At 42.1% G+C, this 23839-nt stretch overlaps 1 protein-coding gene and 1 long non-coding RNA gene across 5 annotated transcripts in view; one reads left to right on the forward strand and one right to left on the reverse strand.

Moving 5' to 3' along the window:
• The window catches only part of LOC147350131 (uncharacterized), a 104520-nt gene extending 82262 nt beyond the window's left edge, over nucleotides 1-22258 (reverse strand). Inside the window, exons 1-2 of one of the 2 annotated variants that reach the window (XR_015149178.1) lie at nucleotides 21648-22258; nucleotides 5585-5670 (exon numbers count right to left, since the gene is read on the reverse strand). This is a non-coding gene — a long non-coding RNA (uncharacterized LOC147350131). The remainder of the gene's footprint in view (nucleotides 1-5584; nucleotides 5671-21647) is intronic. The other variant, XR_015149177.1, reaches the window with a different exon arrangement.
• A 167-nt stretch (nucleotides 22259-22425) lies between these two features.
• The window catches only part of BASP1 (brain abundant membrane attached signal protein 1), a 56056-nt gene continuing 54642 nt past the window's right edge, over nucleotides 22426-23839 (forward strand). For 2 of the 3 annotated variants that reach the window (XM_086362503.1, XM_086362502.1), the window contains exon 1: nucleotides 23103-23294. The gene's annotated coding sequence lies outside the window, so the exon portion shown is untranslated. Of the gene's footprint in view, nucleotides 22561-23102; nucleotides 23295-23839 lie in introns of those variants that run through there. The other variant, XM_086362504.1, reaches the window with a different exon arrangement.

Consider the following 23839-nt stretch of genomic DNA (forward strand, 5'->3'; position numbering starts at 1 on the left):
ATTTTTGATCATAGCTTCAATGTCAGTGCTTGTGATTGGTTTGCTCAAAATTTCTATTTTTTCCTTGGTTCAGTCTTGGAAGGTTAAACTTTTCTAAGAATTTTTCCATTTCTTCCAGGTTGTCCATTTCATCGGCATATAGTTGCTCCTAATAGTCTCCTTATGTTCCTTTGCATTTCCACATTGTCTATCGTAACCTCTCTTTTTTCATTTCTAATTTTGCTGATTTGAATCTTCTCCCTTTTTTTCTTGATGAGTCTGGCTAATGATTTGGTACTTTTATCTTCTCAAAGAACTAACTTTTAGTTTTATTGGTCTTTACTATTATTTTCTTCATTTTCTTCTGCTATGATCTTTATGATTTCTTTCCTTCTGCTAACTTTGGGGTTTTTTGTGCCTCTTTTTCTAGTTGCTTTAGGTGTAAGGTCAAGTTGTGTATTTGATGTTTTTCTTCTTTCTTGAGGTAGGCTTGTATTGCTATAAACTTCCCTCTCAGAACTGCTTTTGCTGCATCCCATAGGTTTTGGGTCATTGTGTTTTCACTGTCATTTTTTTCTAGGTTTTAAAAAAATTTCCTTTTTGATGTCTTCAGTGACCTATTGGTTATTTAGAAGCATGTTGTTTAGCTTCCATGTGTTTGTGTTTGTTACAGTTTTTCTTTTTCTTTTTTTATTCCTGTAATTGGTATCTAGTCTCACAGCATTGTGGTCAGAAAGATGATTGACAGAATTCCAATTTTCTTAAATACGCCAAGGCTTGATTTATGATCCAAGATGTGATCTATCCTGGAAAATGTTCTTTGTGCACTTGAGAATAAAGTCTATTCTTCTGCACTTGGATGGAATGTCTTGAAGATATCAATTAGGTCTCTCTGGTATAATGTGTCATCTAAGGTTTGTGTTTCCTTGCTTTCTGTTTTGATGATTTGTCCGTTGGTGTAAGTGGGGTGTTAAAGTCCTCTACTGTTATTGTGCTACTGTTGATTTCCCGTTCTGTCTGTTAATGTTTGCCTTATCTGCTGAGGTATTCCAATGTTGGATGTATAAATATTTACAATTGTTATGTCTTCTTGGATTGAGCCCTGGATCATCATGTAGTGTCCTTCCTTATCTCTTGTAATATTCTTCATTTTAAGGTTTGTTTTTTCTGACATAAGAATTGCTACTCCAGCTTTCTTTTGATTTCCATTTGCATGGAATATCTTTTTCCATCTTTTACTTTCAATCTGTATGCATCTCTAGGTCTGAAGTAGGTCCATAATGGACAGCATATATATATGGGTCTTGTTATGTATCTATTCATCCAGTCTGTGTCTTTTGGTTGGAACATTTAACCTACTATATTTAAAGTAATTATTGATATGTATGTTCCTATTTCCATTTTCTTAATTGTCTTAATGGACAATATTTTTGTTTTCTTAATAGTCTGAATGAAGTGAGAACAACAACAAAAAGAACTAGGAGAAAAAAAAAAGAATCCCAGATAACTGGTCAATGCAATATTAGGTAAATAGTAACAAATGCAAAGGAACACACACACACACACAAAACCAAAACAGTCCAAAGAAAACAAAGTACAAGAGAGTGACCTAGTGAACCAGACAAAACCAAAACTGATATCAACAAATTAAAAACAACAATAGCATGGCAGCCAGATTCTTTACCAGCTGAGCTACCAGGGAAGCCCAAGAATACTGGAGTGGTAGCCTATCCCTCTTCCAGGGGAATCTTCCTGACCCAGGAATTGAACTGGTGTCTCCTGCATTGCAGGAAGATTCTTTACCAGCTGAGCTAAATATATATATACATATATATATATTTATATATTATATATATTTATATAAAATATAAATATATATATATAAATATTTATATATTTATATATTACATATATATATAAGTTGATTTACAATGTCGTGTTAATTTCTGTGGTACAGCAAAGTGGTTAACTGAATCATCTCTTTGGGGACCATTTTCTTCAGATAAAGTCCAAACTGTTTAGCCCTACTTACTAGACCCTCCAGAACCTGGTCTCTGCTGGCTTTTCTTTCTCAGATGGTCATATACCTGGGACCAAACTGGAGGTACAGAGTTAGACTTCGGTACAAATGGATTGCTCAGTATCCTCTCTGAGTAGTCCTCATTTTGGCCTCTAAAGTCCTTGAACTACCCTCTGCATGATCAAGTAGACAATTGTACTTTTCCAGGAAAACTCAGGCCCAATCTCATCTCTTCACAAAGTCTTTCCTTACAACCTTACGTCTTCAATGAGTGTTCCTCTCTCTGACTCCAAAATAGTCTTTTGGAAATTAGTCAAACTACTTACTGAGTTATTCTCTATTACTGTCTTTAATTGTTATTGAAACTTCTATAATTAGTAATCTAGTTTAATATCTTGTGCTTATCTTCCCAACTAAATTGTAACTCTTTGACGATAAGTTTTAATTTTAACTTAAAAACAATCAAGATAATATGTGTACATAATTTAAAATGTCATCAGTACATCAGAAAAGACTTACAATAAAAAATACCATTTTTCTACTCTTTCCTTTCCATCTTTCTTTTCACATTCCTTATAGGAATTCCCTTTCAATTCTTAGTTGGTTCTCCTGGCAGATTCCTCCATGTATTATTTTTCTTTCTCTAGTTCCTAAATTGTCACTTATAGGCTATCTATTGAATTTCTGCTAAGGAATATAAACATAGGGTGTTCTTCCTCCCATCATTCCCACCCCCCTTTTCAGCTTACATTTTCCTAATAAAATCACAACTTTTGCTGTTAAATTATTAGTCAGTATTTACATAATTATGACTATATAATATGGTTTATCACTGAGCCAAATAGAGTATATGGGCTTATTTTTTCCCTAAACTTTCATTTTGTTGTCTCTGAAACTATCTTTCATTTTATTTCCAAATGCTCTCATAAAACTAATGTGTTTGTCAGTATTATTTTCCAAATGCTCAAATGCAACATATAATCTTTCAGTTCAGGTTTTGCTAGGAAATCTTCCTCCCACAGATTCTGTTCACCTGATCTAGTCTGGGCCAGTTGTTGGCTGAACTGGAAGCACTGCTGTTCCACCGGGACCTCCCTTTCTTTCCTATGTTGAACATCTTTTTTTGGTTCCATGTCCCACTTCTCTTTGGTATTGCCCTCATTCTGCTGGGATCCTTAAAGTTTGAAAACGTCTATTCTACTCTTACTTTGGTGGATGGATTGGCTGGATATAAAATCCTAGATTGAGAACAATTTTCCTTTAGAATTTAAAATGTTTTAGCTTTTCCTTCTGGTGTTTCCATTCTTATTCCTGATTCCATTGGTGTCTTTCCTCTCTGGATGGCTTTAGCACCTTTTCTTTATCCTCGGAGAATTTCAAGAGTCTGCTTTGTTGTGATCTCTTCATTCATTGTACTTGGCATTCAGTGTGCCTTTTTCATTTGAAGACTTGTGATCCTCAGGCCTGGGGAAAGCTTTCTATAAACACTCTGACGATTTCTTCCTTTTAGTTCTCTTTCTCAAATTTCAGAAATGTTGGGCCTCTTGTTCCAGACCTGTCTTTCTATTTCTTAATATTTTTGCTTTACTTTCTAGAATTTGCTCCATATTATATTGTAACCTTCTTATTGAAATTTATATCTTAGTTAAAATTTTTTTTAATTCTCAAGAAATCTCTCTTGCTCTTTGATACTTGTTATTTTATGAACAAACTCTCTTCTCTAATAGCTCTGATGGCACACACACACACATACACACAGACATCTGTTTCCTGCATCGTCTCTATATTCCCTGGAGTCATTTCTACCATCTCTTCTAACTCATGTACAAATTTTCTTAAATACCTGGAAATCTTTGGCTGGCCTTTTGTAGTTAAGACTAAGAGACTTGAAAACAATTTGCAAGCTCTCTGTGTGGTTAGAGCTGCAGGCTTCACAATTATGTCTAACTAAAATTTTGGCTAGAGGGCCAACTGATCTTCTCATTAGTGAACCATTTCTCCAGAGAAGCCTCCAGTCTCCTACTGGGTGGGTGGGTGGGGATGTTATTTTCTGGTTACAGGAAAATACAGCAGGAACCATGTTCTGAGAAATGTTTCTGGCATCAAGCTGTGAGGAAGTGGACTGAGTATTCTACCATGACTAGGCTGACCCTTAGTTAATTCCTCTGCTTTCAGGCCTGCCTCATCCTCTTTCTGGTGCTCATCATTAACCATTAGACTGGTGCTTCTTTTCTTTTTAAACTGGGGTATAGTGGGGTTTCCCTGATGACTCAAACAGTAAAGAATCTGCCTGCAGTGCAGGATACCTGGGTTCAGTCCCTGGGTCGGGAAGAACCCCTGGAGAAGGGAATGGCTACCCACTCCAGTATTTTTGCCTGGAGAATTTAACGGACAGAGGAGCCTTGTGGGCTATAGAGGAGCCTGGTGGGTTGCAAAGAGTTGGACATGATTGTTTCATTTTGACTTACAATGTTGTGTTGGTTTTTGCTGTATAATAAGTAAATCAGTTATATGTGTACAATTATTCCCTCCCTCTTGGACCTCTCCACCCCCATTCCCACCATGTAGGTCATCACAGAGCATCAAGCTGAGCTCCCTGTGTTATATAACAGCTTCCTGAAAGCTATCTGTTTTATATATGGTAGTGTGTATATGTCAGTCAAAATCTCCCAACTCATCTCATTCCCCTTCTTTTACTCTGGGTTCATCCATCTATTCTCACTGTCTGCCTCTCTATTCCTTGCTTTGGAAATAGGTTTATCTGTACCATTTTTAAAAAAAAATTTTACATACATGTGTTAATATACAATATTTATTTTTCTCTTAATGACTCACTTCACTCTGTATGACACATTCTTAAGTCTGTCCACCTTGGAGTCAGTTTCTCTAGAGCAAGTGTCCAGTTAAGGCTGGGGGCAGGGAGCTTGGAGGTGGTTGCCTCAGTTGAATACTTGGGAGGGAAGTTGGGGGTACATTTGTTCTGTGCAGAGACTGTCAACCAAAACCCTGCAGTGTTCCCTGCCTTTGGGTATCTTCCACCTTGAAGTCCTGGATCTTTGAAAGCTCTATAGGGTAAGCTGACTTTCCAGTCCTTCTGGGAAAGAATTACAGTTTAAACCATTTTGTTTTTCATTAAAAGGACTAGTTGAAAAAGATTGTTGTGAATTGTGTGATGGGGTGGAATTTGTGATGCTTGATCTGGGTTGAAAGAATCAGCAGAAACTGCAGGTTAGAATCTACATGACTCAGCAAGTTGGCTGTTAAGAGGCACACACTGAAAGCTGTATTAAGAACACTAAGTTGTCACCAACGGGAAAGTAAATTTGTATTCTTTGGGACATTAGAATGCATTCTTGCAGAAACATCAAGGGGATGTAAAAATAATTTTAATTTGGCACCAAATAGATGTTGCTTTGTTACTGTGCCCTGGGGCCTGTAGGGGAGATGTCCCTTCCTTTCCTTGATGCCAAGAACAGAAGGGAAGAGAACAAAATTATTTAATGAAATGGAATTTTAAAATCAGAATATTTTAGGTTGAGTAATTTGTTTTCATTGAATGTACCTAGCAGTCAAAGAAATGTGTACCTTATTAGCCATTTGCAAGCCAGGAAGATGGTCCTCACCAGATACTGAATTTGCTGGCTTGATATTGGACTTTCCAGCCTCTAGACCTGTGAGAAAATAAATGTCTGTTATTTTACCATTTGGTCTATAGTCAGCTTGAGCTGACTAAGATATTCAGTTACTGTTCATCCCCTTCACCAGACTGTGAACCCTAAGAGGGCATGAGGGTAGAAACCATATGTTTTTTAAAAATTATTTCTGTATTCACAGAATTTATCTAGTATAGCAGTAGATTCTCAACAATGATAAAAAATGTTGAATGAATGGTAACAAATAAAATATATTTTAATTAAAAAAAAAAGAAATGAGTACCTTCTGATTATCAGGCTGTAAAGGCAGAGTAGCAGCGCCAGGGAAATTAACACTAGTTGTTCAATAAATATTCTTGAGTATGTGCATTCCATGGAGCCATGGATAGCACTTAATCGCTCATACTTTCCATCATTCTCTACGTAAAAAGTGTTTAAGTCATATCCGACTCTTTGCGACCCCATGGACTATAGCATGCCAGGCTTCTCTGTCCATGGGATCTCCCAGGCAAGAATACTGAAGTGGGTTAGCCATTCCCTTCTCCAGGGGGTCTTCCTCACCCAGGGATGGAACCTGGGTCTCCTGCATTGCAGGCAGCTTCTTTACCATCTGAGCCACTAGGGAAGCCCAAGTCTTTTTATTGGACTCTAAATCTCATTTTAAATCTCGAAACGATGCCAATACCTTCTAATGCAACTTAAATAAGACCTAAGGGCGCTTTTATCATGACTCTGGTGGGTAAAGTGAATGAATGGAAATGATCAATGATACTAATGAATAACTTAACATTTATTCACTGCTTAATATCCACCACACACAAGGCTAAGCATTTTTTAGGTATTTATTCACTTATTTTTATAACTACCATATAAGATATTGTATCAGTCAATTAAGTTACGCTGCAGTTAAAAAAAATATATAGACCCCAGATAAAAATAGATCTCAAAGGATTATGACAACACACATTTATTTTTTATTCACATGACATGTCCATCGTGGGACTGTTTCACTAGGGACCCAAGGCAGGGCAGCTCCTGGGTGGTGGATACTGGTAGTTTCAGGTGATGAGAGAGGAGAGCTGGTAAACCAGGAGAGAGTTTTCAAAATTTCTATTCAATGACATGTCATTTCACCCCTCCATTGAATGGCCAAAGCTAGTCACATAGTCACTCCTGACCTGCACGTGTCAGGGAGGTTTTATTCTATTTCATGGAATGTATGTGTGTGTGTGTGTGTGTCTGTGTGTGTGTGTGAGTGTGCGCGCTCAGTTGCTGAGTCAGTCACGTCCGACTCTTTGCAACCCTATGGACTGTAGCCCTCCAGGCTCCTCTGTCCATGGCATTTCCAGGCAAGAATACTGGAATGGGTGGCCATTTCCTGCTTCAGGGGCTCTTCCCGACCCAGGGATTGAACCTGCTCTCTTGCATTTCCTGCACTGCCAGGTGAATTCTTTATGACTGTGCCACCTGGGAAGTCCTATTTCATGGAAACACATCTCAAATCACATGTCCATGCCTGCTCCCTGTGGGTGGAGAAGTCCAATCATTCTTCAGGGACAGCAGCAAATATTTTGAGGAATACAACCTACCATCAACAAAACAAAATCAGAAAAACAAGACAAAAACACAATGTGGAGGGCTTCATAATGCAGAAATGTGAGAATCAAACCCTGTATGCAACTTTTTCAAAAAGAGAAATAATTTTCCTTTGTAGGTTATTATTATAAGAAAAAGAAAACGTTAAGGTATTATCTACGAGGAATAACACCAAGAGATTTCTTTACAAAAGGACCAATCTAATGTTATTTCTACAAATTAAACTCAGATTCTAAAATCTAGATTTCAGACAGCTTAGGTGGTCTCAAAGAAGATCCTGTTTCCCTTTGGGGATTCTGTAGTGTTTTACATTTACCACGTGACTCTAAATTTGCCAAATGTGAGGAATAGCTGGGTCAGTTAAGCTTTATTGTTTCAAGGGGATATAATCTTAAGAGGAAATAGTTTCCCATCACCAGAAGTGTATCTTAAACTCCTCGGTACCTAGTTAATCTTTGCATTTTATTTCCTTTCTAATGGTTACATAAAGTCTTGTCTGACAAGTAAGTACTTGTGAAGACAAGTTCATACACATCTCACTACTGGAAACTGTTTTCCAGTTTACTCAAATATTCATTAAAAAGCCACCACTTCCCTGGGTTTAACATTTGTCACATTATGGAAACAAGCCAACCAGTCGACAGTGTTTTCTCGGTATAAGCCTGCCATCTTGTGGTCATTTGGAAAATCAGATTTGGTAAAACAAGTGTTCTGTAGTACTTTTCCTTGAATTAGTATTTTTTGACCTCCTAATGCTAGGTGGCTTCATGGCAAATAGAAGAGGAAAAAGTAGAAGCAGTGACAAATTTTATTTCCTTGGTCTCCAAAATCACTGTGAACAGTGACTGAAGCTATGATATTAAAAGATAACTGCTCCTTGAAAGGGAAGCAATGACAAATCCAGACAGCATATTAAAAAGCAGAGACATCACTTTGCTGACAAATACCCGTCTAGTCAAAGCTGTGGTTTTTCTAGTAGTCATGTATGGATGTGAGAGTTGGACCATAAAGAAGGCTGAGAGCCCAAGAATTGATGCTTTTAAACTGTGGTGCTGGAGAAGACTCTTGAGAGTCTCTTGGACAGAAAGGAGATCAAACCAGTCAATCTTAAAGGAAATCAGTCCTAAATATTCATTGGAAGGACTGATGCTGAAGCTGAAGCTCCAGTACTTTGGCCACCTGATGCGCAGAGCTGACTCACTGGAAAAGACCCTGATGCTGGGAAGGACTGAAAGCCAAAGGAGAAGAGGGTATTAAAGAATGAAATAGTATAGTATAGATAGTATCACTGAGTCAATGGACATGAATTTGAGAAAACTCCAGGAGATAGTGAAGGACAGAGGAACTTGGCATATTGCAGCCCATTGGGTTGCAAAGAGTTGGACATGACTTAGCAACTGAACAACAACAATGCCAGATGGCGCAGTGGCAAAGAATCTGCCTGCCAATGTAGGAGATGCAAGAGACTCAGGTTTGATCCCTGGGTGAGGAAGATCCCCTGGAGGAGGAAATGGTGACCCACTCAAGGATTCTTGGCCTGGAAAGTTTCCATGGACAGAGGAACATGGCAAGCTACAGTCCAAAGAGTCAGGGACAAGACCGAGTGACTGAGCACACGCATAATGTGTACTAAACAATGTCCTACACCCTAGGCTTATGACAGTGAATGAAATGGACAAGAATCTCCACCTTCCTGTAACTTAAGTTTGAAAGCGAAAAGACTTTTGTAAGTTTAAATTGGGAAATGTGACCCCATGTTCTTTACCATTCTTCCTGCTATGTTTAAGCAAAATAACCTCTTTCTATAGATGTCAGCTCATCCCCTTTTTATTCTCCAAATCCAAATACCTCTTGCCCTCCCAAGGACTTAGCAACTATAATTAACCCCTCATTCATCTACATTATCAGTCTTTGTACATTCCCTTCAACACATACACATGCTCCAATAGCTGTCATTAAAAAAAAAAAAAAAAAAACAACTTTCCTTTGTTCCAAATTCTCTCTAGCTAATGCTGCATTTCTCTGCTTCCCATCACAATAAAACTTCTCAAGGTTTTGTTTGTAGGCTTTGTGCCTACAAGGACCTCGCCGGCCTCTTTTATTACTAAATTCTCAGCACTCTGGCAGAGTTCCTGGCATTTAGTAGGTGCTTGGTAAATGTTTAGTTTACACATGAAATCATATTGCAAGAATGGCAACTCCCACCCAGCCCTGCTGCTGCTTCTAGAAAAGGCATTAGAAAGTGAAAATGTTAGTTGCTCAGTCATGTTCAACTCTGTATGACCCCATGGACTGTAGCCCACCAGGATCCTTTGTCCATGGAATTCTTCAGGCAAGAATATTGCAGTGGGTTGCCATTCCCTTCTCCAGGGGATCTTCCCAACCCAGGGATCGAACCTGGGTCTCCAGCAGTTCAGGCAGATTCTTTACTGTCTGAGCCACCAGGGAAGCCCTAGAAAAAGCACCAAGTTGATAAGAATTATGCTTAGCATTTGGAAAGATGCTTTAATCTATGGCTTCCCAATTTGTAAAGTGAGGGGATGGAATATGTTGGAGATGACAATTATATATCAGCCTTGCGGTAAGATCTAATTGACGGTGGCATCTTGGGTATAGTATAACAAAGAATTTTTTGCCCAGTAAAAGGATACTGTGGTTGATTGATATTGATTGATTAGCAGTGCCCAACTGGATGTGGAAGATGGTGTTGGCTGGGCATTCCTGGGTTACATGGCTTCCTTCAGCTCTAAATGTGAAGTGATTTGAAAAGACAGATTTCCAAAACATTGTCATTTCAACTGCATTTTAAATTTGAACTAGATTTAAACTTTTGAGCAGTTCTCAACATTTAATGATAGAGTAAGGTTTCAATTCAGACTCAAAATTATAAACTACAATCTCCAGGAATAAATCTAAGATGAATTGAAAGGGATCTACATCTATTTATTTAACTAGAATTCATCTGATATCCTATATCTTGAAAGAAAAGCATTTTATTTTATAGTAAAAATCTTCCTTTCAGAAAAATGTCCTGCACTGTCTGGTATTTATTATGTCTGTTATTTTATTTCCCTAGATGTGTTATCTTTTCTTCTAGTTGGCTGGCTTCATTTGGTTTTTTTTTCTTCCATTTTGCTTCTTTACAAGGAGATAATCCCAGGCTAGACTGATGAATATTTCAAGCTTTATTTCCCTTATGGGAATAATAAATGTGAAGTTAATGAGATTAAGATAAAAATGAACCCCAGAAGGGAGTGTAAGCCCCTTTTAATGAAGATCAGGATTAAATGCAAATTTTCATCACTTCATAGGTCACTCAGTCACTCATAAACGTTTCGAGTGGATAAAAAAACACCTGAATGGACATGGAGACTTAAAAGAATGGGTAGAGTTTATCTCAGTGTAAAGAAAAGATAGTGATTGGTGATTTTAGTGGGAGGAAATTATTAATGATGTATACCAGGGTTGGACAAACTGCTAATCTTGTGTCAAAGCTGACCTGTCAATGCGTTTTTGTAAATAAAGTTTTATTGGGCCACAGCCGTGTCCATTTGTCTTTATGGTCTGTGTGGCTGCTTTCTTTTGATATGGCAGAGTCCCAGTGGCAGACAGACCTCTCCTGGCTTGCAAAACCTAAAATATTTACTATTTTGGCCCTTTCTAGGAGGGCCTTCAGAGAAGGCAATGGCACCCCACTCCAGTACTCTTGCCTGGAAACTCCCATGGACGGAGGAGCCTGGTAGGCTGCAGTCCATGGGGTCGCTAAGAGTCGGACACAACTGAGCAACTTCACTTTCACTTTTCACTTTCACGCATTGGAGAAGGAAATGGCAACCCACTCCACTGTTTTTGCCTGGAGAATCCTAGGGACGGGGGAGCCTGGTGGGCTGCCGTCTATGGGGTCACACAGAGTCGGACACAACTGAAGTGACTTAGCAGTAGTAGGAGGAGGAGGAAGAGGGCCTTATAAGCTTCTCCATTAGATTATTTTTTAAAAACATTTAATATTTAAAGTAGTTTTAATATGCCTTTTAATTTACTTGCTTAGTTTTTCTGGCCACACCATGTAGCAGATCTTAATCCGTGAGCAGGGATTGAGTCCCTGCAGTGGAAGCATGGAGTCTTAACCTCTGGGACCACCAGGGAATTCCCTAGATTGTATATTTTTGAAGACAGGGATTCTAGGTTTAACTTCAGTTTTTAATTTACCTTTAAAAAAGTATCCACCCCTTTGAGATGATCAGTTAATAACTCTGGGAAACATCATATAGCATACACATTTCTGCAGTGGGTGGTATTTTCTAGTAGTAGTTACACATGTACTTTAGGCCAACCCTGTTTTTCTCAGCCCTCAGGGCTCTGTCCCGCTCCCCCATCTCTGCACTCTGCTAGGGCCTGCAGCGAGCCCCACTGGAAGGGTGTCCATCGCCAGACTCCCCCAGCAGCCCTTCAGGCAGACCTGAGGAGCCCTCCCTGGCCAAAATACAAGCCAGGTCTTAAATCTAAAAGAAGAAAAAGAAAACCTTAAAATACAAATGTTTTCTTATTATTTTTCAGTCAATACCATACTTGAGAAGTTGATTTTTGCACCTCAGCTTTTACTTAAGTCTGAAAGTGTGTTAGTTGCTCAGTTGTGTCCAGCTCTTTGTGACCCCCTGGGCTATAGCCTGGCAGGCTCCTCTGTCCGGGGGATTTCTCAGGCAAGAATACTGGAGTGGGTTGCCATTTCCTTCTCCAGAGAATCTTCCCAACCCAGGGATAGAACCCGGGTCTCCTGTGTTGCAGGCGGACTCTTTACCATCTGAGCCACCTTTACTCCAAAATATCTGGCATTTAGTAAGAAGCAGCCAAAGTGCAGGAGATGGAATTCCAGCTGAGCTATTTCAAATCCTAAAAGATGATGCTGTGAAACCACTGCACCCTATACGTCAGCAAATTTGGAAAACTCAGCAATGGCCACAGGACTGGAAAAGGTCAGCTTTCATTCCAATCCCAAAGAAAGGCAATGCCAAAGAATATTCAAACTACCACACAACCGCACTCATTGTACATGCTAACAAAGCAATGCTCAACATTCTCCAAGCTACGCTTCAATAGTACGTGAACTGAGAACTTCCAGATGTTCAAGCTGGATTTAGAAAAGGCAGAGGAACCAGAGATTAAATTGCCAACATCTGTTGGATCATAGAAAAAGCAAGAGAAGTCCAGAAAAGCATCTACTTCTGCTTTATTGACTATGTCAAAGCCTTTGACTGTGTGGATCACAACAAACTGGAAAATTCTTCGAGATGGGAATACCAGACCACCTACCTGCCTCCTGAGAAAGGAGGTCAAGAAGTGACAGTTAGAACTGGACATGGGACAATGGACTGGTTTCAAATTGGGAAAGGAGTACCTCAAGGCTGTATACCCTGCTTATTTAACATATATGCAGAGTACATCATGTGAAATGCTGGGCTGGATGAAGCACAAGCTGGAATCAAGATTGCAGGGAGAAATATCAATAACCTCGGATATGCACATGACACACCCTTATGGCAGAAAGTGAAGAGGATCTAAAGAGCCTCTTGATGAAAGTGAAAGAGAGTGAAAAAGCTGGCTTAAAACTCAACATTTAAAAAACTAAGATCAAGGCATCTGGTCCCATCACTTCATGCAAATAGATGAGGAAACAGTGGAAACAGTGACAGACTTTATTTTCTTGGGCTCCAAAATCACTGCAGATGGTGACTGCAGCCATGAAATTAAAAGATGTTTGTTCCTTGGACGAAAAGCTATGACCAACCTAGACAGCATATTAAAAAGCAGAGACATTGCTTTGCCAACAAAGGTCCGTCTAGTCAAAGCTATGGTTTTTCCAGTAGTTATGTATGGGTGTGGAGAAGGCAATGGCACCCCACTCCAGTACTCTTGCCTGGAAAATCCTATGGACAGAGGAGCCTGGTAAGCTGCAGTGCATGGGGTCGCTAAGGGTCGGATACACTGAGCGACTTAACTTTCACTTTTCACTTTCATGCATTGGAGAAGGAAATGGCAACCCTTTTCTCCAGGCAATGTTCTTGCCTGGAGAATCCCAGGGACGGGGGAGCCTGGTGGGCTGCCGTCTATGGGGTTGCACAGAGTCGGACACGACTGAAGTGACTTAGCAGCATGTATGGATGTGAGAGTTGGACCATAAAGAAAGCTGAGTGCTGAAGAATTGATGCTTTTGAACTGTGGTGTTGGAGAAGACTCTTGAGAGTCCCTTGGACTGCAAGGAGATCAAACCAGTCCATTCTAAAGATCAGTCCTGAGTGTTCACTGGAAGGAGTGATGCTGAAGCTGAAACTCCCATAATTTGGCCACCTGATGCGAAGAACTGACTCACTGGAAAAGACCCTGATGCTGGGAAAGATTGAAGGCAGGAGGAGAAGGAGATGACAGAGGATGAGATAGTTGGATGGCATCACTGACTCAATGGACATGAGTTTGAGCGAGCTCTAGGAGTTGGTAAGGGACAGGGAAGCCTGGCGTGCTGCAGTCCATGGGGTCACAAATAGTGGGACATGACTGAGTGACTGAACTGAACTGAGCCAAAGGGGAGGGGTGAAGAGTTCCCGGATGGCCACCCCTTGGTTCCCTAGGAGCCTGGATTCCCAGGTTGAAAACTTCTGCCTAAGACTGAAAGGGAGAGGCAGCACCAGGGCGTGGGGACTGGAGTAGACACATGTTTTGAACCGACCTTGCTCCCACAGTGGACACTGTGCCCAGTGCCAGGAGACTCTCCCTGCTCCCTTCCCGTGCCCTCCACCCACATGGAGAATCTGTCTATGTGCTCCAGCCACAGTTGCTGGTCTGGACCTCATTATTTTTCCTTTTTTATAAAAATGTTTTCGCAGAATTATACTAATATGGTTTCTGCATTTGCATATTGATACAATAAATGGTCTCATGAGAAAACTGCTATATCTCCAGTAAAAGTCATTAATGAAAATTTTTCCTTTAAGAAATTTAGTATCTTTTACAGAAAGGGATATAGAGATACATTCTTCTTAAAGCTGATTGCTAGGAAGAGTTGTTCCTTCTGACACACTTGAAATGTTTTCCCTTATCAGAAAAATTAACAGTCCATGATATTTTGATTTTTTTCTCTCTTGGCTTCCAAGAAACTTAGAGCTAAATTCTTTGTGCAAACATAGCAACATACTTCAGGCCTTCCGTTATGGTTTTCTGAACCCTCCTGTCTTCCCTGATTCATTGCTTAAGTTTTGTTATTTTATCCCGTCCTCAAAGGTCATATTGGTGGGGCTACAAAATTAGCTTCCTTAGAATACATTTTCTGAGTATGTTTTATGAACTGGCTAAGAGTTTTACATTCATTTTCTCGTATAATTTTCAGAACAGTCCAATGAAATTGGTAATTTTCCCATCTTCTGGAAGAAAAGACTAAGACTAAAAGACAAGAAAGATCGTAAGGCTGGGAAGTGAAGGCAAAGTTAGGATTTGATACCATTTATCACCTAAAAGCCAAGCTTGTCAACTCAATCACTGAGACGGACAATCTCTCCCAGCCATATTCTGGTGGGTTTCAATAGATGTCAAAGAGACCAGCTCTGTAAAAATGTAATCAATTTTCCCATTGAAAAAATAAGATTAAGAGGATGAACAATTACTAATAGCAGACTTTTATCCAAAGAATTGATATTAACCTTCTCACAAGAGACTGAGGCTGTGGCATCAAATGAAATCCAAGCAATGAATCAACACTGGGAAAACAGTCTAGTCTTGTCTGTAATTAATATGCACCTTAAAACCATTATAAAATGTTTTGGCATTGGAGCTCTGGAGAGGTAGGTTCTCTTAGGTTCTTCTGGTTGCAGCAAATTTGTTTAATCTTATTGGAGGACAAAACCATAGAAATCAGCATAGTGTCAATTTATGGGTCCTCTTTCTAGAAACTGAAATCGAGGAAATACTTTAAAAGATGAGAACCATGTGTTCAAAACTGTCACTGCAGCATTATTAGCAGAAAGGAGATAACTAGTCTTCAGTAGAAGATGAAATGCTCAGGTGATTTTGATTCAGCAACAATGCTGTGTACTAGAATTCACTGATACACTGAGGAAGACATAACAAACAACATTGTAAAGAAAACAGAGCTCTGTTTTGATCATGCAAATACAAAAACTAAGTTACTACATGGATGGAGTGGCAGGAACTAACTATAGACTAAAATCTTGTTCCTCCTATTAATGAAATCCCCATCTCAGAATCTGGGAGTGGGAGGCAGTTCTCTGCATTAGAACTGGACTGGATTAGGGCACCCCAGGGACCTCGGCCAGCAGCCGAAAGGAGAATGCCAAGGCTGCGGCCACATTCTTCATCCAAACCGAGCCACTAATTTAAAGGTGAAGAAGCAGAGAGATGCAAGAAGCAGTGGTGTGGTGTTAAAATACAGAGTGCCAGGAAAGCTGATGAGAAGGCAGTTTCCAAGTAGTGATTTCTTAGCCCAGGTCTCCCGAGCAGTGCACAAAATTATACATTGTGTTCCCAAAGTAATGAGAGGTCACTGCAAAAACAGTCATTCAATATAGAACTTTAGAACATGATATTAGAAAGCCGAGTAACCTTCTGCCCCACCTCTGAAACGACACCGACTCCCACTGAGATCTACAGTGAACAGTTTGGGCTGAAATCCTGTAGCTCTTGCCTGTGTATTTACGTATAGCATAATATAGGGACAGTAATACTTGCTACACCGTTCAGGAACTTACTTTAGGCACCTAAGAAGTTGTTTTTGACATCTTTCCTTGTGTTTGATTTTGATCACGAGTCTTTTAATTACTACGAGTCTTTTAATTACTACAATGAGATTGCTTTTCTTTTTTGTTCCAAGTCGTCCAGAAACGCTGATGCTTTAAGACAGGAACCACGCTTTCCTTGTGTGTCCAATTTCCTGGCCCATCACTCATTTTCACAGATGACTTTCGGGTCCCGTTAAAACTACTGATACAATAGCTGTTTTTGTGGTTGGTTGGTTTTTAGATATCCTCAACCATTTTTGCCACCTCTTGCTTGAATACATTTGCAATTTGGCTTTCTTATTTCTTACTATTTTGCTTTTCTGTTTGGGGAGGAATCATTCTTTCTGACATTACGTTGAACTTTGCTGAGTAGGAGATTTCTAGGCTTAAGAAGCAAGAGGGCTATGGTTTCTGTTTGGAAGTCTTGGGGAGTCTATTCAAAGAGCAGAGTTGGGGAGATGTTGGAATTTGACAATATTTGCACTTGGAAGAGTAGGCAAAGCAGCATCACTTTACTAATTTACAGCAAAAAAAGAAAAAAAGAAAAAAAAAGTGCATTCTCTGCCTTCTGCTTGGCAACTTACTTTGCACTTAAAACCAATTTATTTGGGGCACTATTTCTTGCATTGGAGTTAAAAGTAAAAATACCAGTGGGGTATTTGATCTGAGAGAGAAGCAGGTGGTAACAAGAAATGCGGCTGGTCTTAAGCTTCACAATACTTAATGTTGGAACCTCTATAGTCTCTTTTACTCAAAAGGGAAACCATATGAAAAAGTGTTCTACAACATTCTTTCTTTATGCCATTGTAAAGTCACTTGTTATTTGAAGAGCTTAATGGGTGATTATGGAGGAAGGGCAGCCAAAGAATTAAGGACTATTTCCCCAAGACTAAGGTCCCTCTGTTCTAATCCTCTGCTCTATGTCTGTAGAAACAGGTAAGCAGTGCTTGAAAAAAGCCCTCCCTGGTTAGGGAGGCAAACATCCTTTGATCACTGGCTTTATGTATTTTCTTTTATTTACTGTAAATAAATATATGTATAAGTATATGATTTACTGTAAAATCAATTTACAGTATCATGTTAGTTTCAAGTATACAGTATGCAGATTCAGTTATACACACACATACACATCCTTTTTCAAAGTCTTTTCCCTTATAGGTTATTACAAAATACTGAGTATAGTTCCCTGTGCTATATAGTAGGTCCTTGTTTATATAGGTCATATTTATAAACAGTAGTAGGTATCTGTTAATCCTAACCTCCTAATTTATCCTCCCCCGCTTTTCCCTTTGGGGCTTCCCTGGTGGCTCACATGGTAAAGACTCTGCCTGCAAATTGCAGGAGACCCAGGTTCAATCCCTGGGTGGGGAAGATCCCCCGGGGAAGGGAATCTTCCCTCACTCCAGTATTCTTGCCTGGAGATTTTAATGGACAGAGCAGCCTAGCAGGCCACAGTCCATGGGGTTGCAAAGAGTTGGACATGACTGAGTGACTAAACCTCCACCACCTTTCCCCTTTGGTAACCATAGGTTTGTTTTTGTCAACAAAAAAAGATGCGCAACTTGAGAGTTGCAAGTGAAGTTTTATTTGGGGCAAAATGAGGACTGCAGCCCGGGAGGCAGCACCTCAGACAGCTCTGAGAGACTGCTCTGAAGAGGTAGTGGGGGAAGGTCAATATATAAGGTTTTGGAGAAGGCCAAGTTCAGAACCATTAAGCACTCATTTTACAAAAGGTTTTCTGTTAGTAGTGAGGGTCTGATGTCACCATGAAGGGATTTAGTGCTTTTCTAGATTATAAGGAGATGCAAGGACTGAGATCGTAACACAAAAGTTAAAGTTGCTCAGTCATATCCGACTCTTTGTGACCCCATAAACTATACAGTCCATGGAATTCTCTAGGCCTCTCAGTATCTCTCAGATACTGGAGTGGGTAGCCATTCCCTTTTCCAGGGCATCTTCCCAACCCAAGGATCGAACCCAGGTCTCCCACATTGCAGGCAGACGCTTTACCCTCTGAGCAACCGGGGCAGTCCATCTCTGCAGAGGCAAATGGCAAATGCCCTTGCTGTTCAGTCATTGTCAATGCTCTTGGCAAGTGCCAATTTGTAGTTGACATTTTCTACATCTAGTTTTGTGTATTTGCTTCATAGAAAATGCTAGTGAGTAGATAAAGTGCTTTGGGATTTACAGGATAGGTGGGGAAATTCCTGTCTGTGAAAGGGAGGAGGGAGTTGGGAATGAGAACTATTCAGGTAGAGGATAAGATTTGTTTTTTATCCGTCTTTTATCTTGGGCAAAAATGTTCCCAGTGTGGTGCCAAGGCCAGGTTGCTCCTTGCATTTCAGGTCCACTGTTTCGTGGTAAACACACGTTGGCTCAGGTTTCCAGCTCTCCTCTTACAGGACATAAAGAGGAGCGTGAAACAGGGGACCAGGTAAGTTGTTTTCTTCCTTTTACTCAGCATGTAGGAATACAGTGAATTAAAAATCTTTGCTGTGGCTCTGAAAGTCACTGCCCAGATCTGTAATCTATCCAAGAAAGGTGGCGATGAAGGCGCTCAGGGCGCAATGCAGCCCCTGCTCAAAGGAAAATCTGTTAAGTCTTTGCACCTCCAGACCTGCTGCCTCTACTGACACCTTGAACCACAGCAAGAGACAGGTCCTCAGGCAGCACGTGCTCTTCAGAAAAATCAGGTGTTAAACCAGGGTTTCTCCACTTGCTGTTACTGACACTTAAGGATGAGCAACTGCCTGTTATGGGGCCGTTCTGTGTGCACTGTAGGAGGTTTAGCAGTAACCCTAATCTTTATCTATTAGTTACATTAGTTAAATCTAAAGATGCCTGATCTTAATCTATTAGTAGCACTTCCCCCCTTATGGGTTTCCCCCAAAGCCTGGAGATATTGCCACATGTCTTCTTGACTCAGAAGAACGCTTGCTTGAGAACCACTGACTGAAACAAAGTCCTTTCTGGGCTATGTGAAGGCTGTGATTGTAATAACGGCAGTGGAAGCTGCAGCGGGGGAGGTAGAAAGGGAGAAAGAGGAAGTAAATATGCACATGTCAACATTTTCCTTCGATTAAAAATTATTAATGTATTTAAGAAAGAAAAGCTATATGCTTCCATATGTAATATTGCCTGTCTAACCTTTAGCTTGCAGTTCATAGAAGAGATCTTGTGAACAAATTGCAGCAATTCAGTCTTTGCCCAATACTTAGCTGTCCTGCTGAATTGATCAAATTCTCTATAGAAGTCTCTGTGGGTTTGCATTAATTCAGTGGCCCTGAACAAGATCTAGTCAAAAAGATGTCAGGCAAAGGTGGCTAGGGGAACACTGCGGTGACATGACTGTGACCATGCTTCTGCTTCATTCATGTTGGTCCACAGGTATTATTTGGGGTTGTAATTCTCTTTTCACTGTTTAGGAGGAAAGGCTGGGGGACTGGGAAGGTGCTTGGCCTCGGTGGGTGATATGAGAGGTACTGAGAGGGGAGCTGTGGGTGAGCTTTGGCGGTGAGATGAGGTCTACATAATAATCTACCCTATATGTCTCAATAACAATAGATATGAAAAGCTGAACACATATTAAGGTTTTTGTAAGCCTACCCATTTAGATGACATGAGTCCATTTCATTGCAAGCAATTCTACAGCAAATCCTTTAGTAAAAATCAGTAGTTGCTGAATCATTTATCTTTTTGATGAATATTTCCATAATGCAGGTTATGCCTCACTGAAGCAAAATATGTAGGCAATTGAAAATGACAGTGAAATTCATTTTACATCCCAGGAAGTCTAGTTTTATTAAAAATTATTCACTCCTTTTAGAGAGTAAAGCAATTTTTATTTTCATGAATATAATGTTGAAAATTAATTACATTTGTCACAAACTGCACCTTTAACATCTACTTCCAAGTTAATTCGTCTATAATCTAAACAGCTAGTGGCATCCATAATAGTTTATGTTAACAATTTTCTGAACTCCAGAGCTTTAAATTGCTTAGTCATTAATTCCCTAAGTGTGGGTTAAAAAAAACAAACAACCTTTCAAGAGCATGCATCTTAAAAATGTAAGATGTTAGATGAACAACTAAAAATGAGACTAAAAACATCAGCAAATTGGATTTTATAATGTATTGGGATATAACAGATATAACGTGTTGGGTACGATATGGTGCATATCTACAAATTCTGGAAAAGCTTCCATTCTTAAGATTAATAGCACTATCAGCCAGTTACAGCATTATTTCATTAAAGAAGAATTCCTTTAAAAATCTTCTAAATAAACAAATCTGATGGAAGACCAAACTGAGGAGACCTGAAGTCTCATTGATGTAAGCTTTTGCCTCCCGTTTCTATGGTAACCTGTGATCTATATTCTAACCACACCTTTGAAAGGCTTGTTTTCTCCATCATGAAAATTTAGCTAGGAGCACTGCAAGTACCAAACATTAATTGTTAGGGTTTTTTTTTTTTTTTAATTGAAAAAAGGAAAAGATATAAGATAACATCCAAAGACTTACCACGCAAACACAATAGGAACATATATTTACTTATTTGGGGATGAGTTTATATGACTGGAAGATCACAGGGATAAAAACTGAATGCTAAATGAAATAACTATGCAGATACCCTAACAAATATATTCAGTACATGTTACGAGCATAAAATTGTAAATGCTCATTTAATTGAATAGGGTTAAAACTTAAAGACTTGCTCATAACAGTTCAAAAAAAATGATAGGCCAGTAATTTTCAACCTGGAGGGATTTTTGCCTCCCAGGTGACATTTAGCAATGTCTGGAGACATTTTGGTTGTCACAAGTGGTGGTGGTGGGGGTGATACATGTGTGTGTTTCTGTGTGTGTTACTGGTAACTAGTAGATGGATAGAGGTCAATAATGATGATGAACAACCTACGTTACACTGGACACATCCACCCAATCCCCACCCCCATCAGAAAATTATCTGTCCAAAACAGGAGACTGAGAAACCCTACATCTAACTTCATAAATAATGTGCTGGAATGAGGGACATATACTGATCATAGAAAATTATTGAACATTTATGTTCAATCAAGTAAAATGCTTTCATTTGTAATTTTCTTCCCTGTTTTTGTACCATGTTTACTTCTTTGGCTCAGTGATAAAGAATTCTCCTACGAATACGGAAGCTGCAGATGTGGGTTCGATCCCTGGGTCAGGAAGATCCCCTAGGAGGAGGAAATGACAACCCAGTATTCTAGCCTGGAATATTCCGTGGGCAGAGGAGCCTGGTAGGCTACAGTCCAAGGGTCAAAAAGAGCTGGACAGGACTCAGCGACTGAGCGCGCACACACACACATTGTTATTTCATTTAAACGGCAGACAAAAGAAAAAAATGAAAAAGAGCAAAATTCCCTTGCCCCTTTGGCTTTCATAGGTGAATATTTCCAGCTTTCACGCCTTCGTCTAATTTGGCGTGACCCGCATAAACTGTAAATATCAGTACAGTTGGGGAGCCTTGTTCCATTGCAAAACTTGGAGGCTTGTATGGGGCTGACACTGTCACCCAGCTTAATTTAAATACAGCAATTAAATTCTGGTAAGTTTTTTCCTTGTTAATCGGAAATGGACTTACCTTTTCCCACTTGAATGCAGATGCACTTGCCTTTGGCGTCTGCCTCCTTGTAACACATGGTTACACTGTGTCATTCCGGCTTTGGATACATTCCTATCCTCGAATCCTCGCCCAGGTCAAGAGGGCAGAACCATCCTGGAGAAGCAGGAGCAGCATACTTTGGTTTTCTTTGCTGCGATGTGGGCGAGCCGGAAAGCAATCCAGATACCACCAGAGGGCGCCCAAATGCCGCAAATGAAAGTTCCAAAGCCTCAGAAGGGTTTTGCAGGGAGGGTAAAATTGGCTTTTGTCTAATGAAAAGAGCTATACCGTTCTAAGCGATGTCGTGTTACGTTACTTTTCGCATTTGCTTCTTGCCAACAGATAAGCAAGGTGAGCATATATCCCCACCCTGGTGGTTATTTTGTATTCCTGTGATAAAGTGGCAGGCCCCCCCGGGACACCCCACACCCCGCAGTTGGCCACGGTTTTAACCTGTGCGTTTCTGAGCTTGCACTGTGCGGCTTGTCTCGGCTAACTCGCTCTTCCTGAGAACTGGTGCCTCCGTTAAGCACAGACATCAAAAAAACAAAAACAAAAACCCGACGGCTCCGTGCCTAGGGCTCTGGTCTTTCCTCCTTCTTCTCCCAAGTTCTGAGAGCATCCTCGCAGGGGCGACGCCGCGCGCCCAGCAGGCTGGACCTCCGCGCCGCGCTGGTCCAAAGCCGAACCCTGCCGGGGCGCAGCACACTCGGTGCACCCGGGCGCCGCCCAGGCGTGCCTGCCCTGGGAGACCACTGTCCACCCTCGGGCGTCGGTCCTCACGGCCCGAACGGAGCCACCAGGTCAACCCCTCCCCCGAACCTCACTGCCTGCCCGGGTATCAGAATTTCAGCCAGACATCGCGAGCGTTCGGATGGGATGCTGAGAAAGGGTAGGAAGGGGCAGGGGGCGTCAGGCACCACCTCGAGGCGGCCCCTCAAGGTCTGAGCGAGAGCCCGAGACCTTCTTACCCAACCGTTCCAAACAGAATAGACACAGAGAGAGAGGGGGGCGCAATGGAGAGCGAGAGAGTGTGTGTGTGTGTGTGTGTGCCCCAAACATCGCCGGCGCTGCGGGGGGAGGGGAGGCGACGGAGATGGGGGACCAGGGACTGGAGAGGAGTGGAGGGGAGGTGGATTGGGAGTGGGCTAGGAAGGAAGGAGGGGTCCGGGGATGGAGGGAAGGGGAGGGGGCGAGGAGGGGAACCAGCCCTTTGGAGAAGGGAGGTGGGGGTACCCGGGCGGGCGGGGCTGGGGGACCGCGGGGAGCAGACGGGAGGCGGGCGAGGCCCTGAGAGGGACGGGAAGGGAGGGGCGTGCGGGGGGCGGGGCGAGCGGGGGGCGGGCGGGCGCGCGGGGGGAGGGCGCAGGGCAGGAAGGGGAGGGGGAGCGCGCGCGCGAGAAATGCAGAGGCTGCGGCGGCGGCGGCGAGGGCAGTAGCGGCAGCGGCGAGGGCGGCGGCGGCAGCAGCGCGACAGCTCGCTCCTCGCTCCGGGCTCCCCGCCGTCGAGCCGGGGAGAGAGCCTCCCGCCCAGCGGCCAGGCACCCGGCCGGACGACGCCCAGCGACCCGGGCCCCTACCGCGGCACCGCGTTCACCTAGGGGCGGCCACAGGCACCCAGACCCGGTAAGGAGGCGCGCCCCGGTGGCCCCCGCAGCCGCCGCGAACCCGGGGTGCCGGTCACCCCGGGGGCCTCCGTTTCCTTCTCCCCCCACCGCCACCCCCTCTCTTTCCTCCTCTGCACCCGCCCCACCCCCCCGAGGCCCTTTGTTCTCTCTCGGCGCCGCGGCCCGGGATGGGGGGTGTGGGGAGGGGGAGTGGTGCGGGGCCCCCGATTAGACGGCGCTGGTCGTGGGGGGTGGGGATCCCTTGGGGAGGGCTCCGTCGCGCCGGGGGGAACTGGGGAGATGGGGGGCGGCCCCCCGAGGTGGGTGGCTGCAGCTACTCGCAGGGTGGGGAGGGTGGGGAGGCTGGGGGCATGGGGGGGCTGGTGAGCCTGCTAAGCAGAGTCGGTGGTGGGTAGCGGGAGGAAAGCAGCTAGTGCAGCAGGAGATTGCCGAACGTGAAGCCTTTGCGGTGCACTGAGTCCCGAAGAGACGGTTTTGTGTCTGGTGGGAGAGGCTGTCACCCGCGCGGCTCATCGCCGGGAAGAAGGCGCTGGGTGCGGGGGT

Source organism: Bos grunniens, chromosome 20 (assembly GCF_055505025.1).
Source record: "Bos grunniens cultivar Pamir isolate PY7600 chromosome 20, Bosgru_T2T1.0, whole genome shotgun sequence".
In the NCBI taxonomy this organism is placed as follows: Eukaryota; Metazoa; Chordata; class Mammalia; order Artiodactyla; family Bovidae; genus Bos; species Bos grunniens.